General features: G+C 43.3%; 1 protein-coding gene and 1 long non-coding RNA gene across 6 annotated transcripts in view; one reads left to right on the forward strand and one right to left on the reverse strand.

The window, feature by feature from the left end:
• PALS1 (protein associated with LIN7 1, MAGUK p55 family member) overlaps positions 1-13,125 on the reverse strand; it is a 51,944-nt gene extending 38,819 nt beyond the window's left edge. For 3 of the 4 annotated variants that reach the window (XM_081020871.1, XM_081020873.1, XM_081020872.1), the window contains exon 1: positions 12,835-13,125. The gene's annotated coding sequence lies outside the window, so the exon portion shown is untranslated. The remainder of the gene's footprint in view (positions 1-12,834) is intronic. The other variant, XM_081020874.1, reaches the window with a different exon arrangement.
• A 120-nt stretch (positions 13,126-13,245) lies between these two features.
• Positions 13,246-20,763, forward strand: part of LOC308485658 — a 28,911-nt gene continuing 21,393 nt past the window's right edge. Inside the window, exon 1 of one of the 2 annotated variants that reach the window (XR_013990666.1) lies at positions 13,246-13,512. This is a non-coding gene — a long non-coding RNA (uncharacterized lncRNA). The remainder of the gene's footprint in view (positions 13,513-20,763) is intronic. The other variant, XR_013990667.1, reaches the window with a different exon arrangement.

A 20,763-nucleotide genomic window follows, 5' to 3' on the forward strand; every position in this document is an offset into this window, starting at 1 on the left:
AATATGTCGTGGAGAACTGTAGAATAATAGCCCATGCTCTTGAAGAGAGGCATGGATACTGTTTCTGATCATGGATGTTTTTTAAAAAAAATTTTTAAAAAATACTAACTATACTGTACTGAAATGTTTAAAAGTTTCATTGATTGTCCTTGAATATTCCTACCACACTTGCTATCCTCTCCTGCCACACCTGTGTGGTGCACTGCATCCTTTAAGAACCACTGTCTTTGGGGGGGGGGGGGAATGAATGAGTGCTACTCTGTTATTCTTGCTTGACTTTTGCTGCAGCTTTCAATAGCCTGAACCATGGAATCCTCCTGGATTACCTCTGCAAGTTGGGGACACAGTATAGGAGGTTCCACTACTTCTGTGATCATTTCCAGACAGTAAGCATTGGAGAGTCCCATGGACTGCAAGAAGATCAAACCTATCCATTCTTAAGGAAATCAGCTCTGAGTGCTCACTGGAAGGACAGATCGTGAAGCTGAGGCTCCAATACTTTGGCCACCTCATGAGAAGAGAAGACTCCCTGGAAAAGACCCTGATGTTGGGAAAGATGGAGGGCACAAAGAGAAGGGGACGACAGAGGACAAGATGGTTGGATAGTGTTCTCGAAGCTACCAGCAGGAGTATGACCAAACTGCGGGAGGCAGTGGAAGACAGAAGTGCCTGGCGTGCTCTGGTCCATGGGGTCATGAAGAGTCAGACATGACTAAACGACTAAACAACAACAAAGCATTGGATGACTGCCTTTCAGCTCCTTTGCAATTGTGTTGTAGGATGCTGCAGTGCCCCTTCCCCAAATGCTATTTAACTTCTATATGAAGCAGCTGGGTGCAGTTATTAGGTGATTTGGGTCACAGACACAGAGTCATCAGTATGCTGATGACACACATCTCTATTTCTCTAACATCTGAATCAGGTATTACTGCACAAGTCCTTGGCCAGTACCTGGATTTAAGAGGTGGGTTGGAGTGGTGAATTAAAAGAACCCTCACTCCCGGTAAGATCGAAGTCCTATGTGTGAATAGTTCCTAGGTCTGATCAACTGCATGTTCACAGGATGGAGTTGAACTACATCTGAAGAAGCAGGCTTTTAGGCTAAGAGTACTTCTCGATTGCTGATGCTGCAGGCCAAGTGTCTTCAGTGGCTAGGAGTGCTTTCTACTAGCTTTGGCCGATATGCCACAAATGGCTACAGTGATATATGCAGTGCAACCTCAAGACTGGATTATTGCAATGCACTCTTATGTGTGTCAACTCTTGACTACAAGTTGCAGTTAGTGTAAAATGCAGCAGCCAGATTGTGACAATTTTGTTGAAACAACTGCATGGGCGTTGGGGCAACTATATGCTGAAAGCCTCTTGCACCGGGCCAGGTTTAAGGCATTTTATTGTATAAAGGTTCCCCACCCCGTTGAAGGTTAAATTATACACTGAGACTACAATCATATGTAAGATTTTCCTATATAATTCTCAAATGCCTCATGGCTATCACAGCCCAGAAGTGCATTAAATCTGAGCCATTGGAGCACCTGATGGACCTTGAGACCACAGCCTCCTCAGTTTGTAATCTGTAAAATGGAAGTAATGGTTTAATTCACAGGACTATTTGTTAGAGGCATGGGAAAGGTTATGGAATGAAGGAATAAAATTTACTTCCTGTAGCGCATTAAAAGAAAATATTATGAAAATGATGTATAGGTGGCATTTAACACCAACTAAACTTGCTAAAATATATAAGACAAAAGAGAAGAAATGTTGGAAATGTAAAGAAAAGGAAGGGAATTTCTATCATATGTGGTGGAAATGAAATGAAAAATAATGAGTTAAAGAAAATGTACAAAAGTACATTTGTCAAAAAACCAGAAGCATTCTTATTGGGTATAGTAGCTGAACAAATTCCAAAGAAAGACCAAAAACTGTTTAGATATGCAACAATGGCAGCAAGGACTTTGCTAACCCCAAAATGGAAGCAACAGGAATTACCGATTGAAGAGTGGTAGACGAAGATGATGGAATATGCAGAGCTGGCGAAGCTGACCAGGAAAATCCGAAACCAATGTGATCAAACTTTCCAAAAAGACTGAGGCAAATTTATACAATATTTGAAGGACAACTGCAACCAATTAACAACACTAGCAGGACTGACTTAAGAAGACTTGTAAAATTTCCGATTTATACCTTTTTACACAAATATTTTAAAATGGGGCAATAGAAATGGATGAAATGTAAACAAATGCTATGACATAGAAAGGAATTATGGTAACCATGAGGCGGGAGGGAGGGAAGTTGATTAGCTCATATGAGCAAATAATAGTGTTAAAAAATATTATATTTAAATAATATAAAATGGAAAATTAATAAAGTATTATAAAAAATAATAATTCACAGGACTATTCTTAGGATAAATGAAATAGGAATTATGAACCACTTCTCAACTCAAGAGACTAATACAATTGTTAAGAGGATCATAAAGCAATTTATAACCTGGGACATTCCTGAATATTTTAGGGTTTTACAAGAAAGAGACCATCAATCAGTTGATGATGTCAGCTAGGAACAGTAGGATTCAGCTACTCCCGTTTCAGGCAGGAGTGGTTATTGTTAGTCATCACTTTAGTTTCATTCCATTCATTTTACACTTACTGGAACTTTGAGAGCGCAATGACACCAGATTTCGCAAGCTTCAGAGACAACTATTTCTCTCATGACATACCACATTTTTCAGTGCACTAGATGAAGCAGAATTCTCTTTATAACATGGGAGTTTCCAGTGCCATCGTTGCTTCAACTGCACATGGGAAGCCAGTTTTGACTTACCTACCAGAATGATACATAGCTATGTCATTTATGTTTACCATTTGGCTGGAATTAAGATAAGACTTCTAAGTGTGGTTTTAGGAATGCTGCATTATCAGCTGAAGAGAAGGTTAAACTGAGAAATAAAAACACCGCCTTTTCTTACTTTTTAAGTCTATCATTTAGTTCAGTGGGAGTTTTATGTCTTAGCATAGCCAGTAAAGGCAATTAGAGGCATTTGTTAAGCAGTAGGAGATTCAGTGAAGTCTACCTGACTTCAGAAAAATAAGCAGTTCTGTGTTTCTCTCTGTGATCTTTCCAGAATCATATATGTATTACCTTAACTACGAAAAGGTATATGAACCTATCAGTTAAGGATTTCAGCAAGGTCAGCCAAAACCTGAACTCACCAAAGACTTGACACTCCCAAGCGGAGAAGGGATAGATGTCTTTGAAGTTATGCTTGAACTCTGCAGTCCAGCATGGCTGAAAGGATGAGGCCCCACTTGCATTACCCAGTTCAGAGCTGGGAAGGAAAGGCAGGCCTTGTTCCCACAATGAGCTGGAAGGAGTACTAGGCAACTCTAAAGTTCAATGTAACATCAAAGAGAAGATCTGGCCCAAGAGGGAACAAGTCCTTCTGAGGCCAGCATGGCAAAGACAAACTGCTCACTAGCTCTGAGTTGAGCAGAAGGAAGGAAACTCATTCCCATGGGCCTAGCACAACATCACAATGAGTCCTTGCCCTACTTGGGAACTTGAAAAGGGTGAGGTTTTCTTGGTCTAATGGCAACTGCAACATACTCAAATGACATATTTTCAGCATTGGAAACTTTTCTGTAATGAAAATTACACCTAACATTTTCTGTTATCTTTTTTCTAAAAATTCATTGTTTAATGATATCAGTAGTATAATGAATAGATATAATACCAGTCAAACTGATCAGCATCAAAGTTTTAATTAATTTTATGAAGTATCCCCAGGAAACATTTCTCTCTTTTACAGTATTCCTATAAAACATCTCTCTCCCTCACCCGTCCCCCTTTCTCTCTTTCACACACACACAACCCCCCAACCCAAAATCAAGCTTAGAATTCACATGTGACCTAAGTGAAAGTTAAAATTTTGTTGAAGTAGATTAGTGGCACATATAATGCACACCTCATGGGGTGTACTAGTTTTAGCCTGTTAATAGTTCTTCATAACTTTTTCTTTAAATTTAGATAGCATAAAATAAGTGAATGTCTGCTGTTGAATCCTCATGTCTTAGAATTTACCCTAATAAATAAGATCCTAGAGACCCTACATGCAGTGTTCTTACATTAGGCTCCTCAGTCCAGTAAGATGTAACAAGACCTATGATATATTAACTGGAAAAGTATGTCCACTGCACCAAGTCTAACTAAAAATCGTAGAGCTTGAAGGGACCCCAAAGGTCATCTAGTCCAACCTCTAGTCCTGTAATGTAGGAATCTCAACTAAAGCACCCCTGACAGATGGTCATCCAAGCTGCTATCATGTGAACAACAAAACCAGCCACAATGTTCCCAAGGAGCTTGCTTTGGGTGCCTGTATAAGCCACAACTTGAGAAGCCACACAGGGAGCCTCATGTGGCACTGGATGTGAGATAGAAGCCATGACATCCCATAGCACAAACTGACTGTAGTTAATTGCTGCACAGGTTTAGAGGGTATCCTGCATGACAACAGCGTTTACTTGTGGCATGAATGCTTTGATTGAATTGGAAAGCAACATATAGCAATGCATTGCTGTTTTCCCCAACCTGGAGGGTTCTAATTCCCATCAGTCCAAGTCAGCATGGCTAATGATGAGGGATGATGGAAGATGATGGAAGGCTGAGGTACAGGATCTTTCTTGTTCACTCCAGTGTGACACTGTTTCCAGTATGTGGAAAGACCCAGCTTCAAAGCAGTGTACCGTTTGATTGACAATTGCAAGTCCCCTCTTTAACTCATATGAAGAACCAATCATGCAGGCTGAAAAAAAATGCATGATCTGCCACTAAAGATGTACCTTGCATTTTGAGAAAATCCTCAGGGCAACACAGAGATTGAATTGGTTGCACCCAATACATATAACAGAAGGACTGTAGCAGATCCAATGTAGCAAGCAGACACATGAGCCTCCCACAGAATACATCTGATAAAGCAGGACCTATTGGTAAATTTCTAAATGTTTTGTAGCCAACTTGAGTTTTATTCAAAGTAGTGCTAAGAAAGATGGCCTGTTAGCACAAGGATTTCCACTTGTGCAGCAAAACTTCCCTTTCTCCTTCCTCTGTGTGCCCCATGTGTTCTAGGGGTTCCCCACACACTCTGGAGCAGATTTGAGGAAGGTGCAGTAGGAAAACGGGGGGGGGGGGAGTTCTGTTGCACATGAGAGTCCTTGCACAGAGAGGACCCATTAGTTGGATACTGCTCCAGGTGTCTACAATCAAAGTACACTGGTACCTAGGGTTACATACGCTTCAGGTTACAGACTCCGCTAACCCAGAAACAGTACCTCGGGTTAAGAACTTTGCTTCAGGATGAGAATAGAAATCACGCGGCGGTGGTGCGGCAGCAGCGGGAGGCCCCATTAGCTAAAGTGGTGCTTCATGTTAAGAACAGACCTCCGGAACAAATTAAGTTTGTAACCAGAGGTACCACTGTAGTTCCTGAAAGCATGAATTCTGCTCATCCCTGCCCCTATGTTCCATTGTAGAATGCTTTCTTTGCCCATGAATATGAAATACATTTGTTAAAAATGACACCCTATTCTGTGCAATATAAATTCAAAGCAGCCAATACAATTTAAAATCAAATTAAACTGAAATCCAATAAAGGGTGTAGCAAATAGCAAAATATCAGCAACATAAATCTTAAAAGGACCTAATTAAAATATGCCCACTGAAATAAAACTGGCTTAAATGTGCACTTTAAAAGCAGGCAGTGAAGGAGCCAGAAACCTGCCTAGGAAGACGCTTTCATAATTTGGACATTGCAATAAAAAGTCCTGTCTCTTCATCCCCAAATAAACAAACCATCAGTGGAAAACCACAAGGACTTAGAAAGCAGAGCCAAGTTCTTCAGCAGGTTCAGGCTGGAGGAGAATAATTCCTCTGAACCTCAGCCCAACACAGGCAGCTTACGTTTCTGAAGACCAAAGTGGGCATTTTGAATTGAGGTTGGCAAAAGTGATGTCCAGAGATGTTGGTACATAACTGGCATTGCATTATCAGTCCTACTAGCCCCAGACAACAAGCCTGGCACAGCATTCTGGATCAAATGTAGTTTGAAGTCTGTCTCACGAGGTGCAGTATATCCAAACGAACAGGAACCGGCCTGGGAATGAATGACCATGTCCAGATCTAACTTTAGGAATGCAAACAGCTGGAATTCCAGTTAAAATTGATAAAAGGCACTCCTGTTAACTGCTGTTACCTGCACGTTCAGAAATGCAGAGGGATCCAAACTGCAAATTGATTGACGGTGCAATGTGGGGCTTTATAAAATACATTTCAAAATGTTGATTGGATTCAGAATCTGTGTTAGAGTCATGCTCATAACCCTTCATTCCAAATTGGAATTGCAGTTCCCTTCCAAATTTGAATTACAGTATTTGTAGGCTTCCTGCAAATTCTTCACTACACCTCAGGTCCCCAAAAGTTGGGCTTGTCATGAATATCTGCTAAAAACTGATGGGATGCCTCCTGCCACAGGGTAGAGGGTGTGAGGCAACAAGGTCTGCCTGCCTTGTGAGTGCTCAGCTAACTGAAGAACCACAGCATGGTAAGAAATTCACAAGATAAGCTTTAACAAGTCAATATACCAGAGTCCAGTTAAGTAGTCACATACATCAACAACTAATTACACTGATAGGCAATAACTTAAACTAGCAAATAATGTACATGCAAGTTTACTTCCCTACAAAATGTTTAACCAGCCTGACACCAGTCAGTTAAGTACAGTTTGACCAGCAAGATTTATTTAAAATACTTGTGTTCCAGATTTAAGGTTCAATGTGGCTCCAACAATATGTTTTATAAATAATCAAGAAATTCAGTTGTCAGTAGCAAACATTATTACTAAAGACCAGCCCTCCATTATATAACAAAATAAGAGAGGAAAAATGGATCTTACAGCTTCTCCAATAAGGGAGGAACTAGTAAGAAAGGTTCTGTTCCTAGTTGTTGAGAACTTCATCTAATGTATTGGTGTTAAATGAAGAAGGTCTTATCAGAGGATGTGGAGATTCATAAATGGAGGGGTAATCTCTATTGATTCCAGTCCACACAGGGCTTCAAAGGTAAGCACTTCAAATTGGACCCGAAAGCTAACATTTCAGCAAGTTTTTAATGCTTCATTTTTTACTATGTTTTTATATGCTGCAAACTGCCCAGAGTGGCTGGGGATATCCAGCCAGATGGGCAGGGTATAAATAATAAAATTATTAAAATTATTGTTTTTACTTTTCATTGTTTCTGCTGAGGCTGCTGGACAACTGCACTGCACTTGTCAGAGTCCTCCGTGTGCCAGTAGTGGTTTAGTCATGTTGGCTACATGACCCAGAAAGCTGTCTGTGGAGAAACATTGGCTCCCTCGGCCTGAGATCAGTGCTGCACCCCATAGTCGTCTTTGACTGGACTTAACCGTCCAGGGGTCCTTTACCTTTTACCTTTACTAATTTACTTCAACTGGTAACTGGGAATGGGTGCTTAGAGTTGGTGGTAAGACAGCAGCAAGATCTGTAAGTTGCCCCTTTCTTTGAATTTTGTGATGCAAGTATTCCCTGGTCAGTGTTAAGTTGCCAGATGACAGATTTGGAACCATAAAATATTAATCTTTTGGTGAGAGGTCACCATCTATCTGCTCTCGGTGTGCTTGCTGTCTCGCTACTAAATGCATTGCCATTGCTGTTTTGGTGCTTAGAGTTGGTGGCAAGACAGCAACAAGATCTGCAAGTTGCCCCTTTCTTTGAATTTTGATAATGCATTCACTAGCAATACAGCAAACCTAAAAAGGGGAGGTGATCAAGCAGACACAGGTAGTAACAGATGCTTCAAATGCAGCAGCTATCAGTCAGGGACATCCAACACACTGAGCATGCACCAGGTTCAGAATCACACTCGTATTTCAACCAGGTGGTTGAGACTGAACTACTGCAGTATATACAACAGAGATATACATGCCTAAGGAACAGTTAGCAGGACACTGAGAGAAGATGGCTAAGTTTCGCCTTGACCAAGACACATGGAAATGCTGTCCGCTTCAGCAATAAAGGGACACGGGTGGCGCTGTGGGTTAAACCACAGAGCCTAGGACTTGCCGATCAGAAGGTCGGCGGTTCGAATCCCCACGACGGGGTGAGCTCCCGTTGCTCGGTCCCTGCTCCTGCCAACCTAGCAGTTCGAAAGCACGTCAACGTGCAAGTAGATAAATAGGTACCGCTCTGGCGGGAAGGTAAACGGCATTTCTGTGTGCTGCTCTGGTTTGCCAGAAGTGGCTTAGTCATGCTGGCCACATTACCCAGAAGCTGTACGCCTGCTCCCTCAGCCAATAAAGGGAGATGAGCGCCGCAACCCCAGAGTCGGTCACGACTGGACCTAATGGTCAGGAGTCCCTTTACCTTTACAGCAATAAAGTTGTATCTCATCACATGTGTTTTACTGGATGAGAATGACTTCCATTGACAAATAAATGCTGGTGGGTATGAACACTGGATAAAACTGTTAGATCTAATTGCATCTTGTGTACTAAATGAACCATCACAATGGCTTTAATGAGCAAAGTAAGTGATTGTTCCTCTTCAAGTTTGGAATATTTTCCTTGGCACAGCAGCATGCTTCAGACTGAACCGATGCTCTGTTCCAGCTCCTTACTTCTCATTCTATAATCAGATAGTTTTACCGACGTATTAGAAGCCCTTTTTTGCTTATAAGTGCTTATATTTATTATAGTGATATTGCCAGTTTTCAATTCCAAATCAAACTGAGGAATTAATCCATCACTATTTCACCATGTCTTGTAGATTCATTTCAGACTATAACTGCTATTGCTATCAGTATTACACTGTTGTCTGTGGAATGGATACATACAAAAAAGTAATAATGGTGTTAAAACATGGAATAAGTGGCTCAGCTTAAACTCACTTGTGTGCAATCCAAGCAAAGTTACAGTCTCACTGATTTTAGTGGGAGAGATTTAAGCACACATTTAATTCTCCTGTTGAAATTAATGGGACAAAGTACTTAGTTTCAGCTGGAGTGTGTTCTTAGTGTTTACAAAGTTCAGCAATCAAAAGGAAAGCCACATATTTCAAAAGCATCTGCTTACCTCTCTGAAGTTTCACCCAGGTAAGATACTTAATAGTCACTATAAAATTGCTCTAATCCAGAAATTTAAGCATATTCAGGCAATGATTCACAGTAAAAATAATCAGAAACAGATTTTGTATTTGTAATAACTAGCAAGTGGTATTAAGTTCACATTAATTTATTTAAAACTGTTATAGCACATCTACATGAATTGGTTTCTAAGCATACCATTACGTTTGCAAGGCTCCAACTCTTAAATTCATGATGAAGTTTATTTCCTATATGATCTGTGCTTCTTTAATTATCCAAGACTTGTTTTTCATTTCAAACATTTTTTGAACTATTTTACATCCAGGGCTGACCTGTAGATTCAATTTGTTGTGAACTTTGATGAAAAAAATATTGAACACAATTCTGCCTTTCTTCTTGTTGCCTTTAAAGTCTTAAAGGGAAGCTTAAATTCATACTTCTATAGTATGAATTTTTGAGACAATGGTAATAGATTAATTACACACCTTAATAAAAATCCCTTTAGCCAATGCCCACCTCCTGTTTAGATAGTCACACAATGAAGTACACCTTCCCCAAATATTTGCATAAAGAAAGCACATTCTGAGGGACAGGCAATACAAATATGCCATATTAGTGATAATCTATACCTACAACCACTGAAAGGAATATAAATAGAATAAGAATATAAAAATTAAATTGTGACACAATCAAAGGTTAATTGAAAATAAACAAAAAATGATGCCAAGTTTCTGTTTGGGCCCACTTTGGCTGGCTAGGGCTAAGCCAGAAGATAGGTAGGTTTTAATTTTAATCTTTTATAAATATTGTAACACACTGGGCCCACAGGATGGAGCATACTAGAAATTTGAACCAGATTGACTTGTTGCTAGCTGGTGCCCTTTTAAGCTTTAAATGACAGGATAGAATAGGTTGATTCAATGGCCAAAGCAGATCCTTAATACTACTAGCTCAAGAATGACTTATCGACCACCCAGCAGGAGAAAAAAGCCTAGCTGATCACGTCTTAGCTCATTAACTCTAAAGGTCTCACTTAATTCTACTGTTGCTAACCAAGAAACCAAATTTAGAATTCATCTTCTAGCCTCAAAAAGTTATCTCACCACTATGGAAAAAGATTAAAAGGAAAACCACTTATTTCCCCCCAGAATTAACAGTTTCTTCCAAGGTTGATTCCTACCATAGGTCTTATATTTTGAGCATGAACAATCTTTATTTACCATTAAAAGCAAGCTAACCACACCTACACCATCCTATTACCCAGCCTAGAGAAGTCTAACAGCAATTCAGAAAGACATAAGCAAAACAACTGTTTTGCGTTTATGTATCTTTAATATTGAACAGCTGCCTTTCCACTCATTGCTACTTAAGGCGAATAAACATTAAAAATACAATATAAATAACACACCAATAAAACCACCACTCTAATACAACACAAACCATGTATGTATATGACCTATTAAGCATTTTAAGTCACTGACATCAATTAGATTTATGTGCTGATGTCTGTCCCACTGCAAACAATGCAACTTAGAAGTGCTTAACTTTGACCAGCGGAATATAGGAAATAGCCTTATATTGTGCTAGTCTATTGGTCTATCTTGCTGGCAACAACTCCTCAGAGTTTCAGCCCTATTTGGAGGCACCAGCGGCTAAATCTAGGACCTTTACATGGAACGCACATGCCCTAAAATTAAGCTACTGCTGTTCCCCTTTGGTTGGCTTGTGGCTGAACTCTGCCCCGTAACTTTAAGTGACATTAGCCGAGCAATATGTTAGCAATGATAGAATCATGTTTTCAGGTCACCTGCTTCAAATAAGAACTCTTAAGTGATCAGTGCCTTTTGAAAACCTTTCTCTTCCACAAGCCTTCTGAGTATGTACATCTACAGCCTGCATAGTGAAACAGTTATCAGTGTTCTTGTTTAAGTGCAAGTGATTACAGTATTATTTATGCTTAACTGGATTTTTATGCTTTATTGTTGTTTACATTGTTACCCACTCAGATCATTTATGATGAAGGGCAGGAAATAAATTCAACAAATGGTTTGCAATCTTTTTAAAAACAAACAAACACGTTGACTAGCAAGCCTTTTTTAACAGTGTTTACTGCAGAAAATGTTTCTAGGGGCAACACTACGGTTGCTTTCTTCAGTTCAAACTACAGTATTTGAACAAGATTATTTGTTTTGCATTTGATAACCAGACACTGCATATTATTTAAGAATATACTATAGCCTTTAAGTGGTTTTTTATTTTTAATTAAAAAGAAAGTGATCTCATAATCCTCACCTGCATTTACATTTGAGAATACAACTTCCTCTGTAGAACAGGAAGTGAGAAATCTGAAGCTCACCGGCTCCAAAATTTGTGGAACTCTTTCCGTGTTCCTTTTATACTAAGGTTCAACTACTTAATTCAACTTAGCATTTTCAAATTGAATTGTCAACATATGTTGTCATCCCAACTGGGGCAATCAATACAGCACCCCAGAGATGGCATATTTCAGATATTTATTTTTCCCCTTTTCTAAAATCCTACAAAAGTTTTCTGAAATATTGGCTGAAAAAACACAAAATATATCACTTACTGTTCAGCAAAAGCAAAAACATCTCTTCTCTTTTCTACTCTTGCTGGGCAATATGCTAATATACATTGCCATATGTCCTATATACAGTTCCAACTTTCTTTCAAGATTGACCAAAACAAAGAAATTGTGATGGGTGGGGTGCAGACTCAGAGCTTGGTGTTTTAATACTTATTACAGTCCCGAGATACATTCACAGAGAAAAGACAGCTTTATCTACAAAATACTTCAAAAACCCCACTTTCCCGATCAGAGGTTCCAAATGGTATCGCAACATTAACCCACCCAGCACGTAATTCGGAATAGATAGCGTGTTGCCGGTACACAAGGTAATCCTTCCTGCAAACGCCCTCCATGCCGGCAGAGACTAATGGCTTTACAAGGCCAACTCCCCAAACATGGGACTTCCAGCAGGTTGCGAAAAGGGGGCCGGATTAAGCACAGGACACACTGAAATAGAACGTGTGTGAGCCAACAATGGAAATAGCTGCACCTAAAGGAAACCCAAGAGACAAGGATGGCAAAAGGGGTCCTTTGAGGAAGCAGCCCAAGACGCGGGTTACACACAAACTGCAAATACCTGAGGATTAACGCAAAAGAGCGTAAAAGGGGGAGGGGGGGAGAGAATAAATGTCAACAAACAAGACTGCCTCTTCAGTTTCTACTCAGGCACGTACACAGAGAGAGACAGGAGATATAAACAGGCAGGAAGAGAAAGCACGGAGGAAAGGCGGGGGGGGGGGAAAGGTCTCGAGAAGTAACCAGCCAGACACGGAGACAAAAGTTCACACACACACACACACACACACACACACGGGAGGGGGAAGGAGGAAGAGGCTGAGGAAGACAACATGTAAGAGGAGCAGCGCCACCTTCTCCCCGGCACACTCCCCGCAACCAGACGGCTCAGGAAAGGGGTCTCGGCTCCCACAAGAGCCCAAACGCACACACGGAAGAAGGGCTGGGCGACTAACTTTGGGGGCCAACTTCCAACGCGCCTCCCCCCGCCCGCCTCTCTCTCTCTCTCTCTCTCTCTCTCTCTCTCCCGGAGACCTGTTGAGCGGCTTCAGGGCTAAGTCAGAAAAAGGGCGTCTCACCTTCGCGTTCCTACTGAAAGCAGCACCGGACGGGGCTCAGCCTAAATCGGGAGAGGGAGGAGGAGGAGGCGCGCGCCCGGCAGCACCGCTTCTTCACTTGAGGCCCCTCAGAATAACAGACGCGGGCCGGAGACAGGCAGCGAGACACAGCCCTCCCAATTCACCCCGCGCGCAGCCGCCCAGGGAGGAAGGCAGAGCCCAGCACCACAACTTCGGCCGCCGCCGCCGCCGCCCCGCCTCCTGTGCCAGAACCCCAGCAACGAAACCGACTTCCCACGCTGCGCGCATGTGCGCACCAGTTTCTCTCTCTCTCCTCCCCCCCCCCTCTCTCTCTCTCTCCCGCCCCATCCTCAAGCCCCTCCTCGCGAGGGTAGGGGCGAGCTCCTGGAAACGTGCGCCTGCCCTCTGCTGCCGAGTGTTCTCCAGACGTCACGGTAGCTGAGCGCGAGCGAGTTTCTTCTCGCGCTCCCTCACGCGCAGCTACTTCGCGCGAATTCCTCCCCCTCAGCTCCGCGTCTCCTGATCACCTCCAACCGCAGTTTGCCAGAACCGTCGAAAATGCCTTTGACCGTGTGAGGCGGGTTGTCGTGAGAACGCTTGAGGGGAAGGAAGGCGGTGTTGGCGCTGCCCCTGCCCACTCCGCTTATAACAGCCTCTCTGTAGGTAGAAATGGAGCAGGTGAAGTTTCTCAACCCTGGGTTAAGTTTCTCTCACGCGCTTACGTGGCGGGCCGCGTTCAGATGATTATAAACCATTTTGTGAATAATAAGCAGCCCTTTAGTTAATTGATTAAGTTAAATGTAAATGCAAGGTAACTTATAATTAACAAAAGGTGTTAGCTCATTTGTAAAAAGCCAAAGACCACATGTTGGCCTTTTTATGTAACAAAACCCCCTTGATGGTACTACATAAAACAATTTACACAAAGCAACTCCAAAATAATGTATTATTATTATTATTATTATTTATTATTTATTCCCCAGCCACTCTGGGCGGCTCCCAATCAAGTGTTAAAAACAATACAGTGGTACCTCAGGTTAAGTACTTAATTCGTTCCGGAGGTCTGTTCTTAATCTGAAACTGTTCTTAACCTGAAGCACCACTTTAGCTAATGGGGCCTCCTGCTGCCGCTGCGCCGCCAGAGCCCGATTTCTGTTCTTATCCTGAAGCAAAGTTCTTAACCTGAAGCACTATTTCTGGATTAGCGGAGTGTGTAACCTGAAGCGTATGTAACCTGAGGTACCACTGTACAGCATTAAATATTAAAAACTTCCCTAAATAAAACGTTTCATTTATCAATCAAATATGATAAAAAACAGATTAAAAACATTTCAAAAGCTAATTAAAATCAACAATACGCTAAAAATTATAAGATATCAATCAAATCAAAAGTTAAGAATGGAGTGGAAGTATTTCGAAGATTATATGTCAAAATATTATTCTAAAAATGACATGCTAATAGGCTTAGAATAAAAAATGTAAGCAGTAACAAAACCAATAAAGAAAGTGTTCGGTAGATTTATTGCTTTATTGTTCGGCGCTTGGGGCTGCTTTCGTCACGTCCTGGCTTAGAATCATAGAATCATAGAGTTGGAAGAGACCACAAGGGCCATCGAGTCCAACCCCCTGCCAAGCAGGAAACACCATCAGAGCACTCCTGACATATGGTTGTCAAGCCTCTGCTTAAAGACCTCCAAAGAAGGAGACTCCACCACACTCCTTGGCAGCAAATTCCACTGTCGAACAGCTCTTACTGTCAGGAAGTTCTTCCTAATGTTTAGGTGGAATCTTCTTTCTTGTAGTTTGGATCCATTGCTCCATGTCCGCTTCTCTGGAGCAGCAGAAAACAACCTTTCTCCCTCCTCTATGTGACATCCTTTTATATATTTGAACATGGCTATCATATCACCCCTTAACCTCCTCTTCTCCAGGCTAAACATGCCCAGCTTCCTTAGCCGTTCCTCATAAGACATCGTTTCCAGGCCTTTGACCATTTTGGTTGCCCTCCTCTGGACACGTTCCAGTTTGTCAGTGTCCTTCTTGAACTGTGGTGCCCAGAACTGGGCACAGTACTCCGGGTGAGGTCTCACCAGAGCAGAATACAGTGGCACTATTACTTCCCTTGATCTAGATGCTATATTCCTATTGATGAGGCCCAGAATTGCATTGGCTTTTTTAGCTGCCGCATCACACTGTTGGCTCATGTCAAGTTTGTGGTCAACCAAGACTCCTAGATCCTTTTCACATGTACTGCTCTCAAGCCAGGTGTCTCCCATCTTGTATTTGTGCCTCTCATTTTTTTTGCCCAAGTGCAATACTTTACATTTCTCCCTGTTAAAATTCATCTTGTTTGTTTTTGCCCAGTTCTCTAATCTGTCAAGGTCGTTTTGAAGTGTGATCCTGTCCTCTGGGGTGTTAGCCACCCCTCCCAGTTTGGTGTCATCTGCAAATTTGATCAGGATGCCCTTGAGTCCATCATCCAAGTCGTTGATAAAGATGTTGAATAAGACCGGGCCCAAGACTGAACCCTGTGGCACCCCACTAGTCACTCTTCTCCAGGATGAAGAGGAACCATTGATGAGCACCCTTTGGGTTCTGTCAGTCAGCCAGTTACAAATCCACTGAGTGGTAGCATAGTCAAGACCGCATTTTACCAGCTTCTTTACAAGAATATCATGGGGCACCTTGTCAAATGCCTTGCTGAAATCAAGGTAGGCTACATCCACTGCATTCCCTTCATCTACCTGGCTTTTAATTCTGTCAAAAAACGAGATCAGGTTAGTCTGACATGACTTATTTTTCAGAAATCCATGCTGACTATTGGTGATCACAGCATTCCTTTGTAGGTGCTCACAGACTGTTTGCTTAATGATCTGCTCCAGAATCTTCCCTGGTATTGATGTCAGACTGACTGGGCGGTAATTATTTGGGTCCTCTCTTTTCCCCTTTTTGAAAATAGGGACAACATTTGCCCTCCTCCAGTCTGCCGGGACTTCGCCTGTTCTCCAGGAATTCTCAAAGATGACTGCCAGTGGTTCTGAGATCACATCTGCCAGTTCTTTTAATACTCTTGGATGCAGTTCATCTGGCCCTGGAGACTTGAATACATCTAAACTAGCCAAGTATTCTTGTACTATCTCCTTAGTTATTCTGGGCTGTGTTTCCTTTGCTGAATCATTTGCTCCAAATTCTTCAGGTCGGGCATTGTTTTCTTTATCGGAGAAGACTGAGGCAAAGAAGGCATTGAGGAGTTCAGCCCTTTCTGTGTCCCCTGTTTGCATTTCACCATCTTCTCCTCTGAGTGACCCCACTGTTTCTTTGTTCTTCCTTTTGCTACGAACATACCCATAAGAGCCTTTTTTGTTGCTTTTAACCTCTCTAGCAAGCCTGAGTTCATTCTGTGCTTTAGCTTTTCTGACTTTGTGTCTACACGTGCTGGCTATTTGTTTGAATTCCTCTTTGGTGGTTCCCCCCTTTTCCATTTTTTGTACACATCCTTTTTTAATCCTAACTCAGTTAAAAGTTCTTTAGATAGCCACCCTGGCTTCTTTAGGCACCTTCCATGTTTCCGTCTCATTGGTATTGCCTGAAGTTGTGCTTTTACTATCTCCCTCTTAACAAACTCCCAGCCATCATGAACTCCCTTTCCTTTTAGTCTTACTGTCCATGGGATCTCACCCAGCACTTCCCTAAGTTTTATGAAGTCAGCTTTCTTAAAGTCAAGAAATTGAGTCCTAGTATGCTTGGCTGCTCCTTTCCGCTGTATAGTAAACTTCAGAAGAGCATGATCACTCGCGCCTAATGATCCTTCCACTTCTACCCCACTAACCAGGTCATCAACATTGGTTAGGACCAGATCTAAAATGGCTGTTCCTCTTGTTGCTTCTCCCACTTTCTGGACAATGAAGTTGTCTGCAAGGCCAGTGAGGAATCTGTTTGACCTTATGCTCTTGGCTGAGTTTGACATCCAACAAATATCCGGGTAATTGAAGTTCCCCATTACTACTATCTCCCTTCCTTTTGCATGCTTGGCCATCTGTTCCAGGAAGGCATCATCTATGTCCTCCGTTTGGCTTGGGGATCTATAGTAAACTCCCACAATGAGGTCACTGTTATTCTTCTCTCCCTTGATTTTGACCCAAATGCTCTCACTTTGGCTTTGAGGTTCTAAATCTTGGATCTCTTCACAGGTATACACATCCCTGACATATAACGCCACTCCTCCTCCTTTCTTGTCTGGTCTGTTTCTCTGAAATAGATTGTATCCCTCCATTATTACATTCCAATCGTGGGACTTATCCCACCAGGTTTCAGTGATGCCTATTATGTCATATTTAGCTCAAGCTCATCTTGTTTATTTCCCATGCTTTGCGCATTAGTGTACAGACATTGAAGTCCATTAATCATTCCCCCGTGACTCTTATTTAAGGATTTTTTCCTCCCACCACTAGGTCTGCGTGCTGTTTGCTCCATTTGGTCTATGACATTTGGATGATCATCTTCATCAATTGATAGACTCCTACCTTCAGGAGCACTGTCTCCCTCCCCCACATTAGTCAGTTTAAAGCCCTCCTGATGAGGTTTCTGAGATTTTTGGCAAAAACATTCTTCCCAACCGTTGTGAGGTGCAGCCCATCGCTTGCCAGAAGTCCATCTTCAAGAAACTACACTCCGTGATCTAAGAATCCAAACCGTTCCTGTTTACACCATTTGCGAAGCCAGCTGTTCACTTCCACTATTTTCCCCTCTCTCCCTGGGCCACGTCGTTCAACTGGGAGGACAGATGAGATGACAATTTGTGCATTTAATTGCTTCAATTTCCTGCCTAGAGCCTCATAGTCTCTTTTGATCTTCTGGAGGCTATTGCTTGCAGTGTCATTGGTTCCCACATGAACCAAGAGGAGGGGGTATTTGTCAGTGGGTTTTATGATTCCTTGCAGTCGTTCAGTTACATCTTGGATCTTAGCCCCGGTGAGACAGCACACTTCCCGAGACATCTTGTCAGGCCCACAGATCACTGCTTCTGTTCTCCTCAGTAGGGAATCCCCTATCACCACTACACGCCTCCTCTTAGGTTTGGTTGGGGTTCTTCCGTGAGCTGTCCGTTCCAAGGTCGCCTGCACATTCCCTGAGGACTGACTTTGCTGCTCGTCTTCATATACCTGATCGACTGTAATGAGGGAGAGATCCTCAAATGGAGTCTGCTCTTCGTCTTCCATGCTAGGGGAGAGGACCTCAAAGCGATTGTGTATTTCTAAACAATCAGAGCGAACCCTGGGCCTCCTACTTCTTTGAGTCACGTTTCTCCATGTATCTGGCTCCTGTGTTGGTGAACTAGCCTCCTTCTCAGGGGAGTACCCTGTCTCCTCCTTGGTGGAGACGGTGTGCTCTGTTGCTTCCAAGAAGAGCTCCAGCTCTCTAATTCTTTGGAGCGTAGCTACACGTTCCTCCAGTTGCTGGACTTTGTCTTCTAAGAGGGCAATCAACATGCAATTGCTGCAGATAAAGCTGCCTGCAACCTTTGGCAAGATGGCAAACATTGTGCAGGAACCGCAGGCGACTGCAGCTGTTCCCTCCCCCTCCATCTTGAGAACATGTCGTTGGGGGTTGCTACAGCGGTCCTCCATCATAAAAAGCGTGAAGACAGGACAAATAACTCCCCCCCCCAAAAAAACCTAGGTCACCCCCAACAAACGTTTGAGACTAGCTCCCCTAAATCTAAAAGATGGATCAAACTGTGTGCACCGCTAGGCGCGCGCCGCTGCCCTGCAAACTCTGATAAGCTCCTCCCACAGCTAATCACCTGCCTCAACAGAAACCCTGCCCCCTCTGACCTTTGCACAGGGAGAGCAGCTAATCAGCCACAAAGAAACACACACACACACAAGAAAACCCTTTTTGCACCTTCTTCAGCTTACTTCCCTTGTCAGCCCATCCCCTCAGTCTCGAGACACAGAAGGTTAACCCTTAACTACACCCAACAGAAAGAAGGAAAAATCAGAATTTAACAGAAATAATTTATTATAGAATGCAAGGGAAAAAAGGTAGAAAGAAATATAAAGAAGTCGAATTGCTGTGGAGGGAAGTAGAGGGTGGGTGGTGGGTTTTATAATTAAGTGTATAATTATGCAGCTGTTGTAATTTAGATACTATATTTTATGTGAGGGAATCATTGGGAATTTTGGTTATTATGTATATATGTTAAGTTTCAATAAAGATCTTTGGGGGGGGGGACTACCCTCAGACTATTCAAGGGGGAACCCCCCAAAAACCCCAATATGCTAAAAACAGGCTAAAACACATATAAGTTCCACATGTTTGAATAGGCCTGCCTAAACAAAAATATTTTAAGCAGGTATCAAAAAGTATAATAAAGGTGCCTGCCTGATACTGATAGGGAGTTCTAAAGTGTTGGTGCTTTTCTTTTGAGAATTTCTTTCACAATAATAAGCATGCACCAGAGCAGTTAAAATAAATTTGTGCCATCACCTCACTAGCCCATGAACAAAATTTGCCCTTAACACTTCCTTCTCACTTTATGCTGCATAAACCCACTCCACTAACATAAGAGATTGGGCTGGGGGCGGCAAGCAGATACACCTGGCCTTTGTCACCTGAAATGTACCGTATTTTCGCTCTATAGGACGCACTTTTTCCCCTTCAAAAATGAAGGGGAAATGTGTGTGCGTCCTATGGAGCGAAGGTGGCATAGCCCCGCGACCCTCTCCCGGCTGGAGAGGTGACGCGCGGCTATGGCAGGAACCTCTACAGCCCCGTGTCACCTCTCCAGCCGGGAGAGTGCGCGCGCAGGGCTAAAGCAGCCCCCCGCAACCCTCTCCCGGCTGCAGAGGTGACGCGCAGCTATAGAGGCTCCTGCCATAGCCGCGCGTCACCTCTCCAGCCGGGAGAGCGTGCGCGGGGCTAAAGCAGCCCCCCGCGACCCTCTCCTGGCTGGAGAGGTGACGCGCGGCTATTGAGGCTCCTGCCATAGCCGCGCGTCACCTCTCCAGCCGGGAGAGCACTCGCAGGGCTAAAGAAGCACCCCGCGACCCTCTCCCAGCTGGAGAGGTGACGCGCGGCTATGGCAGGAGCCTCTATAGCCGTGCGTCACCTCTCCAGCCGGCAGAGCACTCGCGGGGCTAAAGCAGCCCCCTGCGACCCTCTCCCGGCTGGAGAGGTGACGCGCGGCTATGGCAGGAGCCTCTACAGCCCCGCGTCACCTCTGCAGCCGGGAGAGCGCGCACGGGGCTAAAGAAGCCATAGCCCCACGACCCTCTCCCAGCTGGAGAGGTGACGCGCGGCTATGGCAGGAGCCTCTCCGCTGCGCCTTTCCGCTGCTCCCTGACCTGCTCTTTGGGGCTGGTGGTGGGCTTCCCCCCGCCAGCCCCAAAGAGCAGGTCGAAAGGAACCTGAAGCCTGGAGAGCGAGAGGGGTCAGTGCACACCGACCCCTCTCGCTCTCCAGGCTTCCAAGGTAAAACGGCACCTTGTTTTAGAGCGGGAAAACAATAGGGGGAAAGTTCTCCCCCTCTCTGTGCAGCGCCTCCTGCTGCTTCACTGAAGGGGCGCTGGGCAGAGAGGGGGAAAATTTTTTTTTCTTGTTCTCCCCCCTCTAAAACAAAGTGCGTCCTATTGTCCGGTGCGTCCTATGGTGCGAAAAATACGGTATATTTTCATATCATAGGGTAGTTTACAATATAAAAACACAAAAACACAGCAGGAAAGTGAAGAGGGGATTGTGAATCAACTAAAAGGAAAGTGGGAACCAGTAGATTCCCCCTGAAGAATGGGCTGTTTGGCTGCACATTTGATTACACTTGGAAATAAGGTCCCCTGTAAATATTCCCAAATAAATTGATTATAAGGACTATTCCCCACCCCCTTGGAGCTGAATTGGCCCTGTATTCCTTCCGAATACTTAAGCCGGGAA

The sequence above is a fragment of the Podarcis pityusensis genome, assembly GCF_964106645.2.
Source record: "Podarcis pityusensis genome assembly, chromosome: 1".
In the NCBI taxonomy this organism is placed as follows: Eukaryota; Metazoa; Chordata; class Lepidosauria; order Squamata; family Lacertidae; genus Podarcis; species Podarcis pityusensis.